The following is a 21042-nucleotide window of genomic DNA, read 5'->3' as shown; positions in this document are numbered from 1 at the left end:
AGCCTTGTGCTTTTGCGGGCAGAGGGGCAATTGCAATTGCAGCTGTGAGCAGTGTTTGGTATTTCACAGTGCTAACCACAGAGGCCTGGGAAAACCATGTCTCCTCATGATGCCACTAACTTGGGAAATTAGGAGGGTCCTTGCTGGGGCGTGGAGCACATGGGGGACAATCTGCTGGGTGTGGCACAGCCTGCACAGCAGGTGCAGCTCCTGCCAAAGGAGTCTTGTATGACTGTCCTGGCCTTAGAGCTCTACTTTCTATGCAAACTGATGTTTCATGTTAGTCTTGAGAAGATGAATCACTTTACAGGCACCTCCACAGGCTGACAGCCATGGGACAGTTGAAGCAAATGCTGCCTTAAATATTGGTGCTGGGCCTGATAGTTCCCAAGAGACACTCTCTAGAACAGGACAGCCTGGCTAAACTGCCTGCCACCCTTTCCTCAGCATTGGAATGGGGTAAAACATTCAGATAGATCCATTGCCAAGCCCCACAGAAGAAACAGGCTGCATTGCTGGATATTCTGCAACTTCACAGCCCACCACGTGTTTTCCCTGCATTTGTTGTTTTCCAAAGGTCTGCAGATTTGGGGATAAATGGGTGGAAAGAGCCTTAGTCCTGCTGTAGCTCTGTGTACTGGGTGCCCTCTGATGGGTCAGCATCAATTGTCCTTAATTTCTAAATTATTCATATGTCATCTATTTCTTTAATCTTTCTCCGAGTAAATACTGTGAAAGAAACTGAGTATCAGACAGTGCAGGGAGACTGAATTCCTCCCTCTTCCATGCAGGCAGGCCTAGTGTGCAATGCTACCTTTGTGTTTAGCTGAGGACAGAGCCTTGTGCAGGTGTCTGAAGGCGCAGGGAGAGCCCAGGCTCCTTCCCCCAGCAAGGGCAGGGAGCAGCTCTGGCCAAGGCCGGCGCTGCCGCTGCTCCTTGTCCCTGTGCCCAGGGTTTGCTCTCTCCTCCCCAGCAGCCGCCCCGCCCCGGTGCGCGAGTGTGCGGCCCAACTCCTCCTGTCCCTGGTGGAGAGAATTGGAGTCACCCAGCTCGCAGGCACCCCCAGGGCTGAGAGGCTGCCACACGTGGCAGGGAAGCTTGCTCAGGACTGCCACAAGGACACAAGTAATGATCTTCATTTCACCTCCCAAAACAGGAAAACCGCTTTGTGTCTGGCTGTAAAGGTGAAACCACACAAGAGTGGAAACTAAAGGGAATATGAAGTTACCTCATCGTGTGAATAAGGGTCATAGAATCATGGAATATGCTGAGTTGGAAGGGCCCATCAGGGTCATCGAGTCCATCTCCTGGCCATGTGCAGTGACCCCAAGAGTCACTCCATGTGCTTGAGAGCATTGTCCAAACTCTTCTTGAGCTCTGTCAGCCTTGGCACTGTGACCACTGCTCTGGGCTGCCTGGGCAAATGGCTGTTCTGGGAAACCTGAGGTTGGCCAGCAAAAAGGAGCATTGCCACCTTTTTCCTGTGGCTTGAAGGATTCTTTGCTGAGATCAAAAGAGCTCAGATCAGCCAGTCCAACACTTTTGTTTGGCCTTAGGTGCACAACACAAAGCCAAAGTGTTGGCTAATGTTCATCACTGAAGGATCCCAACATTCATTTCTCATTAACTTCAGACTTTCTAGAAATATTTCAGGGGTCTTTAACCAGTCTTTTCAGACTTTCTAAACTTGTTCTGAAGATTCTAGAATGCTGTTATCTGTGGCTCAGTGAGCTCCACATTTGTTCTTGAAAAAAACAGTGGCTTCCTAGTGAAAAAAATCAACCCAAACCACCAAAATCCCCTTCCTTGATGATTAAATTCCCATTAATAGCTGCCAAGAACACCAGAGCAACTAGCTGCCCCTGTGCATACCCATAGTATAGAATAATCAAGAGGATGCATGAGGTGTTTTGTCCTGGCTTCCCTGCCAGTTAAAGAAAGGCAAATTATTGTGCAATGGCAGCAAGACACTGCTAACAGGCTCTGACAAAAAAGCAGATGTGTTTTGCTTGCTCCCTGGGATCCTTTGATGCCATAGAAGCACACCCCCAGTTTCAGAGTGAAATGGTATTTTTCTGTGGCCCCACATTCTCCTCTTGCCTTTTGTGTTCAGCTGACAGCACTGTGCAGTGTCAAGTGAGGTAAATATCTCTCTTTGCTGAGTAGGTAATGCCTTCTCGTGCAAGGATTGCACCTGATGAGTTTAAGGTATCAGCCTCTTCTGTTAACACTCTTCCTGTGTTTGTTCACATTTCTTTCACTTCCTTCCTTCCGCATTTTGGACAGGAGATGGTGAAGATGTTGCTCAATCATCAACAACTTAAAATGCTTTTGGAACAATCTCTTTCCCCTTGTGTCCTGGAAGATATTCTGACAAGAATTAAGAAGAAAGTAAGTGCTTGGCAGGAGAAATGTCTCCTTTGTGCAAGTATTGCCACTGCTAATATGAGATCAAACATACCCAATCTATCTTTAGCTCATTCCTCTTCTGCTGAATCATTTTGCTCCTGGGAATGAGCTGTTAATCCTCAGCCTGTTCATCTGCAGAGCACAAAGGAACTGATTTATTAGGGAAGAAGAGGGGTTTTGAATATTTTCAATATCGGTCACAAAGAGGAAAGGGAAAGAGGAGAAAATGGGTTTACATTTAAGCATAAGCCCCCACCATGCTCTCCCTACCCTGCCCCCTGTAAAGCAATTAAGTGAGAATTGTGCTTCTGAAGGTAACAGGGTCTTTGCAAAGGACACTGGAAGTAGTAGTGCCAAGAAAATTTCCAAATTTACAAAAGATGTCCAAGTCAATCCTAGTTACTACAATGACTGTCTGTGTTTTGGGAATACTGCCCTGCTGTCCAGCCATGTGGGGCTGGAAGAAGCTTGGTGAATTCAGCAGCATCCACTGGAAAATCCTTTGTTTGTTTGAGGGAGGCAATTTTATTTTTTCTATTGACATTATAGAAGGGAGCCTGCCTTTGTGCAGGCACAGGGAGAGTTAATGTTGAACCAAATCGACTTCCAACACAACGGGCCAACCCCCAAAAGAGTCCAATTTTTTCTGTTGATTCCTTTACAAACACTTGTTGCCTACCAGTTTGCATTATTCCCATTTATGCTCAAGACCAAGGAATTTGAGATTTTAGACTGTTGCTGAGTCTGGTAGCACCCGTAACCTGCCTTAGGCTATTGAAAACAAAGAGTAGGCATCACTGAATCTCTGGTCTGTTTCCATCTGTAAGTTAGGAAATGTTTCCCTAGGCCTTGGTAGCAGTGATCCTGGTTCTAACTTGTGTTTTCAACAGGGAATTTCCTGTTTTATACTCTAAAGATTGATGGGGTTTCTCTGTGTCTTTGTAGGGCATGGAAAACCAGAAGGCTGAAGGCCCATCTGTCAAGGAGCCGGTGAAGGAGAGGAACGATGGCTCAGAGGAGCCCCAGGCCACATTGGCTGCTGGCAAACGGTACTGAGCACTTTTGTCAGATGTGACACAGCACATGACAAGCTTTACATGTCTCTTCCTCAGGAAAAACTGTCTGGCAGAGATGACCAATGCCACAGATTGTTTCTTTTCCCTACAAATGCTCTAGGATAAAAAATGTCGACTTGTGCATTGTGCTGAGCACAACTTCTCTGGAGGGGTTTCCACAAAAATGGAGAGACAAACAGACACCCATTGGTTGCAGCTCAGACGATCCAGTGCAGTGGCAAGGGCAGTGTTGTGGAGGCTGGGAGAGGGCCAAGTTTCTGCTGCCTGATTTGGGACAAGTAAATTCAAACAGGGCTTTTTTTCACCTGAGTGGAGTCTTTTTCAGATGAGTGTTTTGATGAGAAATCTCAGTCTGGAAGCAAGATGCCGTTCCACAAAGATGCACTTCTCATCCGTGTGGTTTGGCCTGGCGGAATCATGGTTTCCTTACCCTCAAACAGTGCCAAGTTTGAGTAGTAAGGAGCAAGGCAATTCCTGAACAACTTCAGTCAACAGGTGTCTCAATGTGCACTTTTTGCCTTGATATTCCTGTCCTTCGTGTAATCTGCTTGATGGACAGCATGTTTGGTTTATTTCCCCCTGTGCTGCAATCAGCATTTAAGACAGGAATTTGCTCCTTGCTGCCTCTTCATGGCAGCTGCAGAGCTGCTTGTACCTGTTCTCCACTGATAGCAGAGGGGATTTATTTAGCTCTGTCCTGCTCAGCAGTGGCAGGAAAGTGACTACATGCCTCAGTAGTACAGCTGGCATCTTCCTGTGCTCATGGAAGAGACAGGTTGATCAGGAGAATTGTTCCCAGTGGGGTTGTGAAGCTGTGCATCTGGTCTCCAGGTAAGCAAATGAAATGTGAGCGTAGTTCTGGGATGTCTGGCTTCTGTTTTTATCTCCCTTACTGATTTTCTGAATCCTTCAAATATGGCCCTGTTTATCTGTTCAGAATGCATCTGAGCTACTTTTCCAGATTGTCATGTCTGGTTGCAGAGACACTTCTCCAGAGTGATGAGTTTCCTTATTCTAAGACACACACGTCCCATATGAGGAGGCATTTAAACTTGGCAGTAGTGTCTCTCTTTCTCCACAAAGCAAAGTGACCTGTGTGCCCTGGCAGCCATCTGAAGATAGATCAGATGCATCTCATTCTTGGCTTTCCTGAGTGAGCAGTGGTGAGAATGTCACTGGCAGATTGTCTCCTGTAATGATTGTCTATTACAGCGACCTGAGTGGGTCGCTGCTGGTGAGAGAGAGACGGTGAATCTTGTATCTTGATCAGAAGGCTGAATTTATTAATATATGATATAATACATTATAGTTATACTAAATAGAATATAGAGAGAGGTTTGCAGAGGGCGGGACCTCCTGGAGAGGCGGAGACGGGATCTCCTGGAGTGACAGCTCTAGCAGGGGCGTGGAGGAAGCCTCGGAGACCGGTGCCGCCCCTATGTCTGAAGGCGGAGTCTGAGAGGCCGGCGCTGGCTTGAGCGGCCGCTCCCATCCCCCCGGAGAGAGAAAAGGGGGGGAAGGAGGAGGCTCCATCTGAGCATGCTCCGGAGCAAGAGTGAAAAAAACTTCTTCGCGCCGCGAAGTTTCGCCCCCCCCCGCCGCGAAGCAGGGGGGGCAAAAAAACCCAAAGTCGTCACCCACGGGGTCTTCTGCCAAAGGCGGTGGAAACGGAGCCTGGCCATAACAGTTAGAAATCCATTGAAAACAAGCTGCTCTGTGCTTCAGGACAGGGAAAAGCTTTATAAATGCTGGGTAGATGGAAGGCAACACGCGTCCCTCCAGGTAGACGCACTGGATAATCGAGTCCATGCACTCCCAGACAAAAACATCCAAAGCATACAGAATATCAGTAAAGAACCCAAAAAACTTTGCCCATCTAAAGAACCCATAGATATCTGTTTTTGACAAAAAGCAACCATCTTCTCTGCACCAATATTTCCAGAGGGCTATGATTTTTTCCTCTGCAGAGGAAAATTGAATCTCTTCTGGCAAGGCATGGGTCTGCCATACAAACAGCCACAAGCTACGAAGGGCTGGTTCATCAGGGATAGAAAAGTGAACAGTACCTTCTGAAAGAGTCCAGCTTGCTCTGGCCAGCTCCACAGGTCTGCTGCTCTTTTCCATCATCTTTCCTGATGGTTTTCCAGAAGAAGGTTCTGTTGTGGTCAGCCTTGGCTGTGAACTCTGTCCAAATCAGGATCTTCGGTTCTTCAGCTCCTGGCTTGAGTCCACTTTCTGAGGTCACTTCAGAGCAACCATCAAATGCTACACATACAGGATTTTTACCCAGTGCAGCAATTTTGCTCCTCTGGTCTTATCAGATTAATTTTTGCTCTGACACGAGGGGTCACCAGATATTACAGCGACCTGAGTGGGTCGCTGCTGGTGAGAGAGAGATGGTGAATCTTGTATCTTGATCAGAAGGCTGAATTTATTAATATATGATATAATACATTATAGTTATACTAAATAGAATATAGAGAGAGGTTTGCAGAGCAGCTAGCTAAGCTAAGAAGAGATAGAAAAGAACCCACAACAAAGTTGTGGCCAAGGACTCAGTCCCCTGGCTTGAACTGATGATTGGCTCTTAATTATAAACATAGAAAATGAGCCAATCAAGGTGAATCCTATTGCATTCCACAGCAGCTGATAATAATTGTTTACCTTCTCTTCGGGGGCCTCTGGCTCCCGAAGACACAGAAATGTGAAAGAAAAAGATTTCTGTGAAGAAATGTCTGCGACAATTGTCATGAGGTCCATGTTGTTCTTCAGAGCCAAATGACTTTGCAGCTTGAAATCACATAATTAGGAAAGCTGCTCAAGATGTTTTGCTCACAATTAACTGCAGGTATTGTCTGTGGCTGCAGCTCTCTCCATAGAGAGCAGCAGGCACAAATTTCCCAGGCATTTTTCTGGGGAAGGCTGTGAGAAGATCAGAGAAAAGAATGAGAAACAATTCTTATCTTCACTTGCTGCACCTGTTGTTGTGAACATGTGGAATGTGTTATGGAGATTTGTTTACCAAAGGGTAATTTCTTAATTGGCCACTGGTGATGGTGTTTTGGATTCAATTGCCCAATCTGGTCTGTCTGTATCAGACTGTCTGTGAGGGCGATGAGTTTCTGTATAGTATAGTATAGTATAGTATAGTATAGTATAGTATAGTATAGTATAGTATAGTATAATAGAGTGATGGATCAGCCTTCTGGAATCATGGAGTCAATGTTAATTATTTCCACTATGGGGATGCCATGCTATGATAATTATCACCACCACGTCCTCATTTGGTTTTATTTTCCAGGGTGAAATCTCCCTCTGATGGACACCTCCTACCCCGTGCACAAGCCCAGGTCACGTCACCTCCAGCTGTGGAAGAAACAGAGCTGCTCCAGAAGCTTTACCATCTCCTGGAAGCCAAGGGGTTTCAGGCACGGATGGAAGGAGTGGAACTCCTCCTAGACCTGTGCAAAACCAGCCCCCAGCTCATCTCCACTAACATTGCCCAAGTATGTAGGGTATCTTCACTGCTCCTTTCCTTTAGCTCCTTTCCTCAGCCTGTAGCAGCAAAGTTAATTCAGTGTGTCTTGGCACTCTGTCCTGGCTGTTTGGGACACGCTGGTCCCTCTCACTCAGACAAATGTAATTCAGGTCCAGGCTTCAGGACAAGTTATTTCAGTCCAGCTGTGTTTGTCTGGCAGGTGCCTATTGATGCTGTTCATCAGATGATGGCAGAATTTTCTGCTAGTGTAACTGCTGCTCTCTCCCACTCCCAGCTGGGTGAAGTGAAGGGAATCCAGCCCCTGAAAGCATGGCAATTGTTCTCTATACCAAAAATGGGTTTGCATAGGGAAGAGAAGTATCAGGCTGGGTTGGTTTAAACCCAGTTGTTTTATTTAAGAATACTTCTATATACTCCATCTTGTCTTACACAGGCACAGCTCTGGCTACTCATTTCCATCCTTGTTCCTATTCCTCTTGGTAAAGACAGTGCTCACCCTTCTTGGGGGTCTGTTTTTCTCTTTGGAAAAGGAGGAAAACAGCTAAGGACTCATCTCTGCCTTCTCCTCCCAGCTTTTTCCCTTTTTCCAGGGAAAGGTGCCTGATAATGAGGCTGTCAAGGGACTGAACCTGCTCTAATGAGAGCTGTACAGCACATGACATTTCAGAAGTCCACCTGTTACTTAGAGAAATGGTCTGGATCCTGGAAGAGTTGACCAGGGCGCTGCTCTTCTCCAGACACTGGCTCTGAGACAAACAAAAGAAAACTTAGATCTCCTCCAGCCATAGTTTTGGCAAAATCATAATTGCCCTCAGTACTTGAGGCAACTGTATAGAAAACCAGGCATTGTAAACATCTGCTTCCACTCAAAGCAAAGGTACTCTTTAGCTCTAATAAATTGAATTGATTAAATGATTTATAGATGGAGAGAAATACCATAGGAACCATTCAGTCTCCAGCCAAACCTCCTAAAAACAGAAGAAAATCTTTCAACCAGCATGAGGTTGCGCCACCATTCCAGTGAGTGGCCCACAGGAAAACAGTGACATTGTGCATGCGAGTGCTGACCTGACAGAAAGGATCACTTTCATCTTTGACATTGCTGACTGCTACAGCCACTCTTCAAACAGGGGCATTTGAATCCAGCTTTCACATTGCTTGTTCTCTTCACAGATTTTTGAATATTTTGTCCTGAGAATATCTGACAGCCACGAGAAAGTGAAGCAGAGGGTGCTGGACGTGCTGGCTGAAATCACAGGGGCCCTGAAAGATGCCTTGAACCCGGTGATCATTGGTTTGGTGGAGGGAGTAACAAAGAACCTGAACTCAAAGGATCCCAGGGTTCGTGGGGCAGCTGTGAAAGCACTGAGAGAATCCATTGCTCATTTGGGTAAGGCTGAGCCCTGGCAGGGACTCTCCTCAGCTTCGTTTCTGTCTCTCCTGCACAAGAGAGCGCTGAGTGCCTTGACAGCTGCTCTTGTCTGTGGAACACTGCAGCTGACACCCACTAGAGGCTGTGCAGGTGCAGTCCTTATGCACCATCCCCAACAGGCTGGAATGGGATCAGCATTTCCCAACAGTCCCAGGAGCCCTTGGCTCTGTGCTGCTTGTCTGAAGGGCAAGTCCTGGGCTACAGCTCTGCTACAGTTCAGGGGCAAAGGGGGTTTGGAGTTTGCTGGGGCCCCCTCTGACTTCCCAAATGAACAGCTTTGCTGTTGGCATGAAGGGACACTAACCATCAGAGCTTCTGCAGGGAAGCCACCTGCAAGGCTCTACATTAGAGGCATTAGCTGCCTATTTTCCACTTTTCTTCTTTGTCTTCTATGTTCAAAGGGGATCTGATGATTCACCAAGTTATTTCTTTAGAACAAATAGGTATAAACCCAGCTGTCAAGGATGCCTGGTTCCACATGTTGTTATGCATGGGCCAAGATGGCCGCAGCAATTAAATACATAGGCAAGGGCTGCTCTAAATTCCTTTGCCACACAGATTTATGTCAGCTCTGAGAATGCTGCACTGGGGAAATATGCCTGAAAAAAGGAGTGTTAAAGAGGCAGGTCTTCAAGGGGAGCTTCCACTTTCTCCTCCCCAGCTGCTCTGTGAGGAACCGTCTTGACTCAGTGCCTTTCTGTGACCCAAGTATGGGGCTCTTCCTTTGTGCTCTGGGATGAAAAACCTTTCCACTGCTTCCATGTGACTGAACTCTTGAGGTCCCTGATGTGAAATATTTTAACTCAGCTCCTGCTACAGCAGACAAGTTTGAATTTACAAATGTGAGAGGAGAGCTTTTCTTTTGGATATTAAAACCCTGCCAAGCAGGCTAGAAGGAAAGAAGAAAAGGATTCAAAAATCTGCAGAAATGTACTTTATTTTATAAAATGGGGTTGCTCTTTCCCTCCCCCATGTCCTTTCTCCTATGACCTGAGAAAAGTGAGCAGAAACGTGTGTTTCCCTTGTAGATAAAGTGTCACTGCTGAAAGAGTTCAGCTACCAATGGAATCACCTGAGTGGCCAAGCCCTGCTGGATGTCACCGAGCGTATCACAGGCTTGGCCTCCCCTTCTGAGCCCAGAGCTCTTCCCAGGGAGCATTTACAGGGAATGCCTGTGAGCAGACAGCAGAGCAGCTCCTCCAAACCAGGAGGTGCTGAGCGTGTCCCTGCTGCCCCATAGCCAAGGCAGGTGGGTTTGGCAGGTTTTCCCTGGCTGGTGCAGAGCTGGGCAGCACCTGAGATGGGGGCAGCGCTCGGCCTGGGGCTGAGCTCTCACTGGGGCATCTCAGAACCACCTCCAGCAAAGGGAGGGGCAAAAATGCCCCAGCTGGCTCCTCTCTGGGAAGCACAGGGACATCTGTGATCTTTGAGGGGAAATGGTGGCCAATGCTGTTTCAGGGCATCCGTTTGCTTTGTCCTCACAGAATTCTTGTTTTTCTCTTGGAAAGTTTTGAGGCTGAACAGTGCAGGGCCTGGGGGTCACAGCTTAGGCCAGAACTCAACAGAGGTACCAGAGGCACGGGTTTAGTGCAAGGCACCTCTGGGGCACAGGGACAGAAGCAGAGTGCTGAGGCTCCCTGCCTGTGCTGTCAGAGGGGCCTTGGACTGAGCCTTTCAGGGTGTGCAAACAGTGTCTGCCTGTGTCAGCGCTGCCCAAAATGCTACAAATGCAGCTGATAATTGATTCCTCAGAGGAGCTTGCTGGGTCAGCAAGAGCCAAGGAATGGAAAAATGATAATCCAAATAATATAGTAGAGAAGATGATTGATAGACTTGCTTTAACTGGGGCTAAATCCACTGTTAATTATGCCAACATCTTTGAATGCAAGGTTTAATACACTTTGTGTCTTCATTAGGAATGTCAAAAGGGCATGTTCAGTGATTGGGAATGTCAAAGGCCCTTAAAGAGCATTTGAATAAAGTAGATCTCCAGCAATAGGGAATTTAGTTTAGCAGTTCTTTTGATCTCTTTTTCAAATAAAGGAATTAACCATAAATTAGGACTACTTTAGAAAAAGCAGATGTTCTCTCTGAGATTTAGTAGGAACACACAGCTCTTCCTCACATTCAGTAGTCACCAATGTCTTTAACTGCATTTAAATTCAAATGAATTCCCATTTTAAAATGGGTACCATAACCTTTTCCTGCTTAGCAGAATTGGTTTTGGGTACTTGCAGGAGCTCTTTCAATGTTGATGACTGCTGGTGGATTAACAGCATAGAGAAAATGAAGTCTCTTCCACCACAGAATATTAAATGTCTGCTAAATAACATTTTGTCTGATCAGAAAATAGGAATGGTCTGCAGAGCATTTCAGGTTTTCATCTCTTAGCCAAATCTGCCTGTTGCAAGGAGCCTGTTGTTAGTAAGTTTTTGTCTATGTTTGATACAGTTCAGTTAAGAAAATGGGCAGAGAGATTTCAGAGACAATATGAGAAAACACTCGTGTTTTGGTTACATTTCAGTCCCCTGTGTAGCATTTTTCTTTCTCTATGCCCCTATTTGAGTGGACATTATAGGAAAAAATGCCATTTACATTGAGAGGGGAAATGGCATTAAAATGTGGAGATGCCCAAATGCCAAGGCAATGGGGTCTGGGTAATTCTCTCAGACACCCTGAGGTTTGAAACAGCTCTTTGTTGGAAGCCCCAAAAGCATTCTGCCAAAGACACCAGCTGGCCACTGATGTTTCTCATCCAGCTGTCAGGCAGCAGCCATCTCTGGTGGGCTGGAGTTTTGAGGTGTGTTCTAATCCTGCCCTTTGCTGTGTGCCACTGAGCACAGGGAAGAGCCAGATTAGACATTTGGCACTTGACATCAAAGTTACAAATATGGAATCATCCCTTTTATTGGAAATCTCTCCATTTCCTCTCTATGGTGCATTTCCAAATATTCAGTGTGGGTTTAGACAACTTCTTAATGGAAATCAAAGGCAATTGGACATTTCATTCATTGTTCATGCAGAAAGAGATTGTGAAATAATTTAGTAAAGGTAGGAAGTCTGCCGCAGGGACAAGGTTCTGGTCGGAGCAATTAGTGCTGAGGGGTGGGTGGTTCTGTTTCCAGGATGATCAGCTGCTTTGCCCACTTCTGGACCAAGGGGCTCTGGGTGCTGTTTTGCTGCTCTTGCCAGAGAGGCTGGCAAGAAGCAGAAGCAGAGGCAGATCCTTGTTGCAGGGAGGCTGGTGGGTAAGGAGCTGTGTCTCTGTCCCGGCAGTGCTTGTGCAGGGGGTTCATGCCAGGAGCCCTGAAGTCGCCCAGCGTGACGCCCTGCCCGTGCTCTGGCCCTGCCTGGGGAACAAGGCACTGCCTGTGCGGAGCGCCAACGTCCGCACCGTGGCCACCAAGCTGGCCTCTGCCCTCTGCAAGGTGATGGGCACCCAGCTGAAGGAATGTGCTGCCAGCAAGCCTCCACATGTGCGGGAAAACCTCTCCAAAATGCTGGGCTGGTGAAGGCGAGATGTTCTCCAGAAAGCTGAGGAAGTGCTGAGTTGGACACCTCTGGATTTGCCTTTTGAGCTGTGCCAAAAATGACAAAATCCTAAGGAAGGGTGTGCATCTGCCCCCACTCTCTTCATCACATTTCCTAGTCATGGCTTGGGTGGCTGAAGCAGCTCCAGATTAATGACAAGGTGAAGGCAATCATGGCTCAGCCTCACACAGAGGTGAGGGGGGAGCTGGGCCAATCTCTGCTGGCAGGAAGGGTCTTGTGGCAGCCCAGAGAGGCTGTGCACATTGCCAGAGAACAGCTGTGCCCTGCACGTGCCCCTGCAATGAGCTGTGCTGCTGCCAGTGCCCCTGGAGCTGTGGGGCTGCTGAGCTGTGGGGCAGGCAGAGGAGCAGGAGGGTGCATGTGCAGCTGAGCCATTCCTGGGGAGCACAGGGCTCTGGGCTCCCTGCTGTCCCAGGGCAGCCCAGAGGCCAGGCTGGGCCTGTGCCAGCTCTGGGCAAGTTGCTCAGGGTTTGCCCTGGCCTGCCTCAGTGTCTGCCAGCAGGAGCATGTTTCCCTGTGCAGTTGTTTAGAATTTTGCAGGAAATGTGTCCCAGGAAATATGTAGCTTCAGATGCTTTAGGTTTGCATTGTGGCCTCTGTTAAACTTTGTGTCTCCATTTTGCAGATCTGGCTGGTTACAGTCTTACCGAGAAGTTTTCTCTGGACGCTTCAGATGTTCCCTCATCCACAAAGTCCTCGCCTCCTGTTGAGAAGAGCTCTCTGTCCTCCAAGCTCAGGAAGAAGCTGCCACCTGTATGAAGTGTGTTTGAAGAATAGGATTGATGTGTTAGGCTTCATAGTTACAGCTGTACATATGTTCTGATCTTTAGATGCAGTTTTGAATTAATGAGTTTTGATTGTATTTTTCAAATTTGATGAGATATTTTTAATTCTATATATTTTATTTTGATGATGAAAAAAAGGAAATAAATAAATAAAATTTAAATAAACCAAGAGGAGAATGTGAGACCAGGACCTGCTAGCGCAAAGATTATGGGAGTGCAGCTCATTCAATGTGCCAGCGTCTCACCACATCCTTTCCTCATTGGGCCTCTCCTCTTCCTCTTTGGCCATGTTTTCTTTGTGTCATTTGTGCTGCTCTTTGTTACTTGGCATTACAACAGGGCCACACATTGACCGTTTTGGGGGACAATAGATCCAAAAGATCCTCTGTAGTCAAAGGTTTTCTACCTAGGTGTGTTCTGTGCTCACCAAAGGCCTGAGCAAAGAAACCAAGAGAAGTGTGCCCAAATCCCAAAGCTTTGCTCCTTTGCAATCTCCCACAGATCTGGCTCACAGGTGTCTTCAATCACAGTTCCATAGGTAAGACGAGGTCATGTATTTCACTGGGAAATGATGCACTGCTTTGGCAAAGTCACCTGTATGTATATTTACCCAGGACAGCAGTGCAGCTGTGTTGTTTGCACCTTGTTTGCAGAAGGATGAGTGGCCTGGGAGGCCAATAACAAGTGACAAGGGCTCCTCAAATCTGCACTGCAGCCTGGCTGCCATTCAGCCCAGAGCTAGGGGATAATTTGTTCCCATGCACCAGTGCTTGCCAGTGGAATGAATTCCTGCACAGCTGGAAGAAGCAATTCTGGATTCAGCTCCAGCTGTTGGTGGGCTGCATGATCATTGACAATGCTGCCCTTCCAAAAATTATTCTGCAGTTTCCTTTCATAGTCATTTGAAGATTTTAAACTTCACATTTCAATTTGCTTTGCCTTAGGGAAAAACACTTCTGGGCCCAGTGCAAGCTGTAACCTTTTGACAGCAAAGTCCTCATGGTTGCCAGCTTCTGATGTTACACAATGTCACCTGGTGTGGGATCTCAGCACCTCAGGACGGAGGTGCAGAGTGGCCGAGACCACCCTTTGGGGCCTCGGGAGTCCTGGAATGCTGCCAGAAGTGTCTGGTGGCAGGATTTTGATCCTACACAGGAGACGACACCTGTATGAGGACTGGGAGGAATTCACTGGGTGAATGGTGAAGGGATAAGTTAATTAGAGTGTAAGACACAGGGTTTAGGATTTTGGTACAGGGGGGTCTAAAGAAGTAAGATGGAGGAATTGGGGCGTGTCCTGTCCTTCTTCTTCTTCTTCTTGGCCTCCATCTTCTGTGGTGATGGTGGCACTTTGGGATTGGTTATTACTAAAAGTGCACCGGTTAAAAAGGGTAGAAGGCATTGGGGAAAAATGATAAATATTGTACACGTAACTTCGGGTATAAAGATAAGTGACCGCCCAGGGGCTTGTGGAGTGTGCCCATGGCTGACTTGCTGTGCACACCTCTGTCGAGCTGAAAGAAAATCTTTTATATAAACAATTAATAAACACCAAGACCGAGACAAGATCAGAAGTCTCTCCTCGTCCTTTGAAGCGCCGGGCTCTTCAAGGCCATTCCTGGGCCTTTCCAGAACACCTAAACAGCCTGAACAGCTCACAGAAAACTTACAAGCCTAAACAGCCGAGAAACCGAGCAAATGGCATCCCTAGGCCATCTCCGGCCGAACATAAATCAGCGCCTAAAAAAAAAACATTGAAAAGCAACAAGTGGCGTTTGCTGCGTGGGCACCCCCCACCAACCCTTTCAAGGGGGGATCAGCCCTGAAGAGCTGAAGAGGTGAAGAGCCGAGAGGGCAGCTCCTGAGGAGAGAAGCCTGAAGAAAAAAGGAAAAGAAGAAAGAAGAAAAAAAACGGCCAGAAGAGTCTGCAAAAAAACAGCAGTCACTGAGAATTCCATCTCTCAGCTTCTGCCAAAGACAGTTCGTAGCAGAGCAGCCCGGATCGGAACCGGAAGGCGCCTCTGGATCCTTCTCCTGTGACCTGCTGGGCGGAGATCAGGAGCCTTCGGACAGCTCTGACGACAGATTCGGTGAGAAGGTCAAAAAATAGGAATATGGTGGGTACACTGTCCCAGGAGCAGAAAGAAATTTTGTCCGCCTTACAAGGCGTGGCTCAAACATATACAGAAAGGATCCCAAAGAAAGAATTAAAACAGCTGTTGTTGTGGGCAAGGCTTAATTACCCACTGGCCGAAACATGCCTGCTATTCGAAGTGGGGTTTTGGCAGGAAATCAATAGGCACTTATATTTTTTAGCAACAAAAAAGGACGAGACAGCGTTAAAGCTGCTCTTGCCGGCAAGGATAATGCTGGAAGGCATATCGGAGCAGTCGAAAAGACTGGGAGAGCAACGAAAAGTTGCGGCACCCTCAGAAGGAGGGTGGGGGGCAATGCTCCAGAAGAAAAAATTAGCTCTGGCCTCAAGAAACCAGGGGAAAGGGCTCTTGAGAAAAGAGAGCAGGAAATAATATTAAAGCCCCGGTCCCAAAACCCAGAAACCCCAGGAAGCTCCTAAAGCGTCCTGAAACTCCGGAGAGTACAGGGGAGTCAGGATCGGAAGGGGGGGTGAAGGGGGGAGAGAAGGGATCGGGGGGGGGTGGGCGTTTCCCGCGGGGGGCACGGCGCGGCAGCGACGGAGCCGGCGGGGAGCGCGGGTGAAGAGATAAAGGGAGACATGAGTGCAGACGCGGCTTTTGTCAGCGCGGCGCCGGGGGGTGGCGGCCGCTCTGGCTGGCCGGCAGAGTAGCGGAAACGCGCGCGGCGGACAAAACTCGCAAGAACCCAGGAGCAAAGTCGGCTCGAATTGCGGGGCGGGCCCGGGTGCTGGCGGGGGGCAGGCTGTACACGCCGGCGGGAGGAGCCAGGCAGACACAGCGTCAGAGGAGGAGGAGACAGAGTCAGGGACAGACCGAGGGGAGGAGACCTCGGAGGTGGAACTGGAGGGGGAGAGTGACGTCAGCTCGGGAGAGACAGGGAGCGGCTCGGAGAGCACCCATGCGCAGAGAGTAGAGCGCGGGCGGGGGCGGGCCAGGTCTCCCGTGACGTCTCGGGCGAGGAGGGGACGTGCTCGGGATCCTATGTCCCAGCGGCTCCACACCCTCTTTGGAATTAGCACCTTCGGTTGTAACCCTCGGAGTCCCAGTCCCTTCCCTTCAAGGAAGACGTTCTGGTGTTCAAGCTCCATTTTTAGCTGAATTAAAAGCCAAGCAGACACGGTCTCAAGTGAGATCACGAACACGGCAGTCGATAGGACGAGGGGCAGTCGAGCTCATGCTGTCATCCGAGCTGGGGAAGCCGGTGACAGCGCCACCTAGTGGGGGGCAAGGCTTTCGCTTGCATCTCCACAGATCGAGATGTGGGTGTCGGCACGACACGTGAAACCATTTTGAGTGCGAGAACATGAAAACACGTATCCCAGATACAAAGATCCAAGGAATAAAGAGACGAGTACTCAGACAGGAGTCGAGACTCAGATTGCCAAGACGACTCGGAAGAGAAATAAAAAGAAACTAAGGACTTTGAAGGAATTCTCTGTTAAGGTCCTGAATGAAAAGCAAAACAATGATGTCACACGGAAGTGAAGCCATGAGTTTCATGATGCTTATGTGCATCGTTCTTTCATTCATTGCAATAAGCAATGGGGGTAATTATTAGTCAGCCAAAGCAAAATGTATGGTAGAATTCTTTGACATCTCTCCCATTTGGAGAGGAATTTTAAGGGTAGAATTCTTTGACATCTCTCCCATTTGAAGAGGAATTTTAAGAGTAGGGTTCTCTGTTTTAATAGTTCTCCTAGTCCTCATACTTGTCGTCCCATGCATATTTGCATGTTTGAAACACGCTATGAATCGGATAACAAAAGAGGTCTTCCTGGTGCAAACAGAAGGGGGAGATGTGGGATCTCAGCACCTCAGGATGGAGATGCAGAGTGGCCGAGACCACCCTTTGGGGCCTCGGGAGTCCTGGAATGCTGCCAGAAGTGTCTGGTGGCAGGATTTTGATCCTACACAGGAGACGACACCTGTATGAGGACTGGGAGGAATTCACTGGGTGAATGGTGAAGGGATAAGTTAATTAGAGTGTAAGACACAGGGTTTAGGATTTTGGTACAGGGGGGTCTAAAGAAGTAAGATGGAGGAATTGGGGCGTGTCCTGTCCTTCTTCTTCTTCTTCTTGGCCTCCATCTTCTGTGGTGATGGTGGCACTTTGGGATTGGTTATTACTAAAAGTGCACCGGTTAAAAAGGGTAGAAGGCATTGGGGAAAAATGATAAATATTGTACACGTAACTTCGGGTATAAAGATAAGTGACCACCCAGGGGCTTGTGGAGTGTGCCCATGGCTGACTTGCTGTGCACACCTCTGTCGAGCTGAAAGAAAATCTTTTATATAAACAATTAATAAACACCAAGACCGAGACAAGATCAGAAGTCTCTCCTCGTCCTTTGAAGTGCCGGGCTCTTCAAGGCCATCCCTGGGCCTTTCCAGGCCACCTAAACAGCACCGAAAACTATACACCAGCCGACCACAAAAGGGCTCAGAGCTCCAGGCCCTGGGGCTGCCTTTTGTATCTCCTGGAAGCTGGGATCTCTGCCTTAAAGTCAGCATCTTGCATTTTGTTTCCCTCAGGGAGAATGGTGAACACCACTGAAAATCCCCTGATGAAATACACGCATCTGGATTATATTGGCAGCGTGTGAGTCCAACAGCAGTTACTCCTGCACAACCGTGGGCCAGGTGTTTTTGGGGTGGAATGTCTATCCAGCGTGAAGTCAGGCCAGCTGCAAAGATGATCACACACTGGGGATAGATTGTCCCATCTCTCAATGCTGCTCAGAATTTGTGAGTGGGCTCAGAAGGCATTGTCAGAGATGCCTTGCTACCGAGGTCTTGCCTGCATCAAGGAACAGGACCTGGAAGGTCTCCTTGTCTTTCAAGTGTGGGACAGCTCTGTGTTAATTTCTTTAGCATTTTTTGTATGTCTCAAAATCATACTGGCACACTAATGAAAATTGAAGAAACTTGCTTGCCTGAAAGAGCAACCTATGCCCTATCAAATCTGTGAGATAACAGTTCCTAGAAACAATTCTTTCCCCTGGTTTGAAGAGGGAAACACTCTGTGGTCAGGATAGGAACTACACCGTTTAGACAGTGAAACCCAAGAGGAAAGACTAACCTCCCTTTAGAAATTGAACCCCAGTGCTTCAGGAACAGGCCCAGTGCCCATGCACTTGAGAGGAAAATGCATCATCTCCCTTCTGGCAGAGCCCTCCTGCATCCTGCAGGTTTTGACACTTCCAGCAGACATCTCCTGTGTGGGCTGGCTTTCACTGCAAGATCTAAACAGCTTCTCCTTTCTCTGCTTCTGTTTTGTTTCTAGGACTTTTAGAGATGTTTACAGAGCACTTGACAGTGCCACAGGAGGAGAGGTAAATGTCAACAGCCCCTGCAGACTCTGCTGCACTCGAGGGCTTTCCCCTCTGGTGTGAGCCGTGGCTGAAGCTTTGGGCAGAGCTGTGCTGAAAAGGCACAAGAAGCACAGACTGGTGCCAGCCCACAGAACACATTTGGGACTTTGTCCTCCTCAGCTGCCAGAAGGAAGGCACGGAGGGCAGCAGTTCCTTTCAGAGAAGGACGCGCTCACTCGCTCTCCATTGCTAAAACAAAGGTGGTGCCTGCGAGCACCTCACTGCTCTTTGGGGCTACAGCTTCAGAGTCCTGAATTCTCATTTCTGGCTGCCAGCAAATCCATCTGAAAGTTACTGGTAGTTCCTTAGCCACCTGCAGTGCTGCACTTGGGAACTGCCCATAGGGAGAGACCTGCAAGGCGTCCCTGAAAGCCCTAAGCCCTGCCCATATCACAAGATGTACCCACAGAGTATTAAGGCATGGATTCCTTCTTCTGAGTCCCAAACCAAGCAGCAGAGAGTGTGGTCAGAGGTTTGTGGGTGATAACTGAGACACCGCCGTTACCAAGTGGTCAAGGCAAAATGTCAGTGGACCCACGTGCCCTGTAACTGGCTCCCAAGGGAGCAGAGAAATGGGCTGTTGGAATGTCAGTTCCTGATTACTGCAGTTCCTAATCACAAGGCAGTTTGGCACAGCTCAGCTGTGTCATTGCAAAATCACTCGCTCCACGTGCCTTGTGGTCTCGTGCCACCAACCTCTCAAGTTACTGATTTTCAATGTCATTTTAGGTGGCAATAAAAAAAATAAATCTTCAAGGAGTGAGGAGGAAGGAGCTAACCTTTAATGAAATAATGATCATGAAGAGGTATAGGAGTCCCAATGTTGTGAATTATTTAGACAGGTGAGAGGTCATGGTCTTATTCCATGGATGTGTGTTTACATAAAGCAAACATGAGAGGTTCAAAACCCACTTTGGTCAGTGGCAGCAAGTAAAGCTGTTAATTTTTATTTATTCATATTTCTCTACTCATCTCCAATGGATGAGAAGAGAGTGTATCTTGTCTGCGTGAGTCTTCCCTGGCACACCTAGTTTGACAATTACTCCAAAATTATTCAAAACCTGGATCAGCTGTATCTTCCTAACTCAATAGCCTCAAAGTTCACTGCCTCCACATTTATTTGGGATTGATTTTTTAAAGTTTCTTAAGTGCAGATGAACCATCCTAAAGTGGATTTCCCTTGGATTGTTGCCCCTCTTTGCCATTGCTATGCATGCCAGGAAGACTAGGTGCTTATTTCCAGAAACACCATGCCTGACATGTTTTTTATCTGGGCTGTTTCTAAACTGCACTTTTCATTTGCTGCCCATCTAAGACATCTCCTTTTTCACAGATGAGTTTTTCTCTATGAGACCACACAGATTGCAAATAATGCAGAGCCAAGAGGGAATGTCTATTCCTTTGATTCTGTCCTTGTCACAAAGGCATCTGGAAATAAGAAACCTGGAAGCAAAAAATCAACGTAGCCATGTATGTCCATCTCTACCCGCTTGTTTCCTTCTTTCAGCTACCTTCTGGGCGAGGAACTCTTGCTGGTTATAGAGTACATGGATGGAGGTGTCCTGAGCGACATCGTCAGCCAGACCTGCCTATCTGAAGATGAGATGGCAGCCATCAGTCGGGAGGTCATCAATCCCAGCTGTGTTTCCAAGGGCTTGGGCAGGATTGTCTGGGAAACAGGGGCTCAGAACAGGAGAGGTTTCCTGTGCCAAGCTTTGTTCTGTGTTGCTGGTATGCTATGGGCAAGTAAAAGCATCTGAAGTGAAAGGCCTGCCAGTGCCCCTGCACTCCCTGTAATCAGTGCCAGTACTCTTATCTCCTGCTGTTGTATTCTAGCTCTGTCTCTTGTGTTTGTATTTGCTGTTCTCCACCTTGCCTCTCTACATGTTTGCCTGGAGTCTGTCTTCACTGCATTCCTTGCCTGTAAAAGCAAAGGTGCTGGTGGCAGGATTTGAAACAAACAGCAAAGAAAGAAGAGACAGACTCGTTTCTCTCAGTGCTCAGCTAAAAAGGATAGGAGTGCAGCCAGAATGCTCTTTGCTTCTGAGCACATGCACTGCAGCAGGAGTCATCCTGGCTGGTTGGCAGGGGACAGCCGACAACAGCAGGTGCTGTTGCTCTTTCAAAAGCTGACGTGCCTTTCCTCAGAAAGGTCCTGCTCTGCAAGTGTTGGAGCAGCAAGCTCTTCCTCTCAGTGGCCATTACTGTTCTGCCATTACTCCCCATTCCCCTGGAGAGGGAATCTTTTAGATTCTTTGTTTCCTTTCTTGTGTGATGAAATCACATCACTCATTTTTGCCCTTCTGTTTCTGTTTTCTCGCTCAGTGCCTGCAAGGACTGGATTTTCTTCATTCAAATGATGTGATCCATCAAGACGTGAAGAGTGACAACATCCTTCTCAGAACCGACGGTTCTGTCAAACTGGGTCAGTATATTCTTGGTCAGGTGCAGCGTTTCAGGGATGTGGGTGTGGGGCTGCTTGGCGTGACTGCCAGCTCCCCAAAAATGGTGCTGGTGGCAGTGCAGGGACCGCTGCTGCGAGCTGATGGGACAGTTGCAACGTGCACAGAGGTATAAGGAGCCACAAGCAGTCAAGAGTGGCCTTGCTCTGTGTGGGTCCCTTCCAGAGGGAGGGAGTTACAAGTCTAAAGTTTCCAAAGAACAAAAGCCACTGCTAGAGGTAGTGTAAAACATGGGGGGATTTTTAAAATCGCCAATGCCAGGAGATTCAACAGAGCAATTTCAAACTTCTGCTGGGGAATT

This window comes from Ammospiza caudacuta, chromosome 33, assembly GCF_027887145.1.
Source record: "Ammospiza caudacuta isolate bAmmCau1 chromosome 33, bAmmCau1.pri, whole genome shotgun sequence".
NCBI classification, from domain to species: Eukaryota; Metazoa; Chordata; class Aves; order Passeriformes; family Passerellidae; genus Ammospiza; species Ammospiza caudacuta.
The sequence above is the reverse complement of the archived record's forward strand: the minus strand, read 5'-3'. Positions refer to the sequence as shown.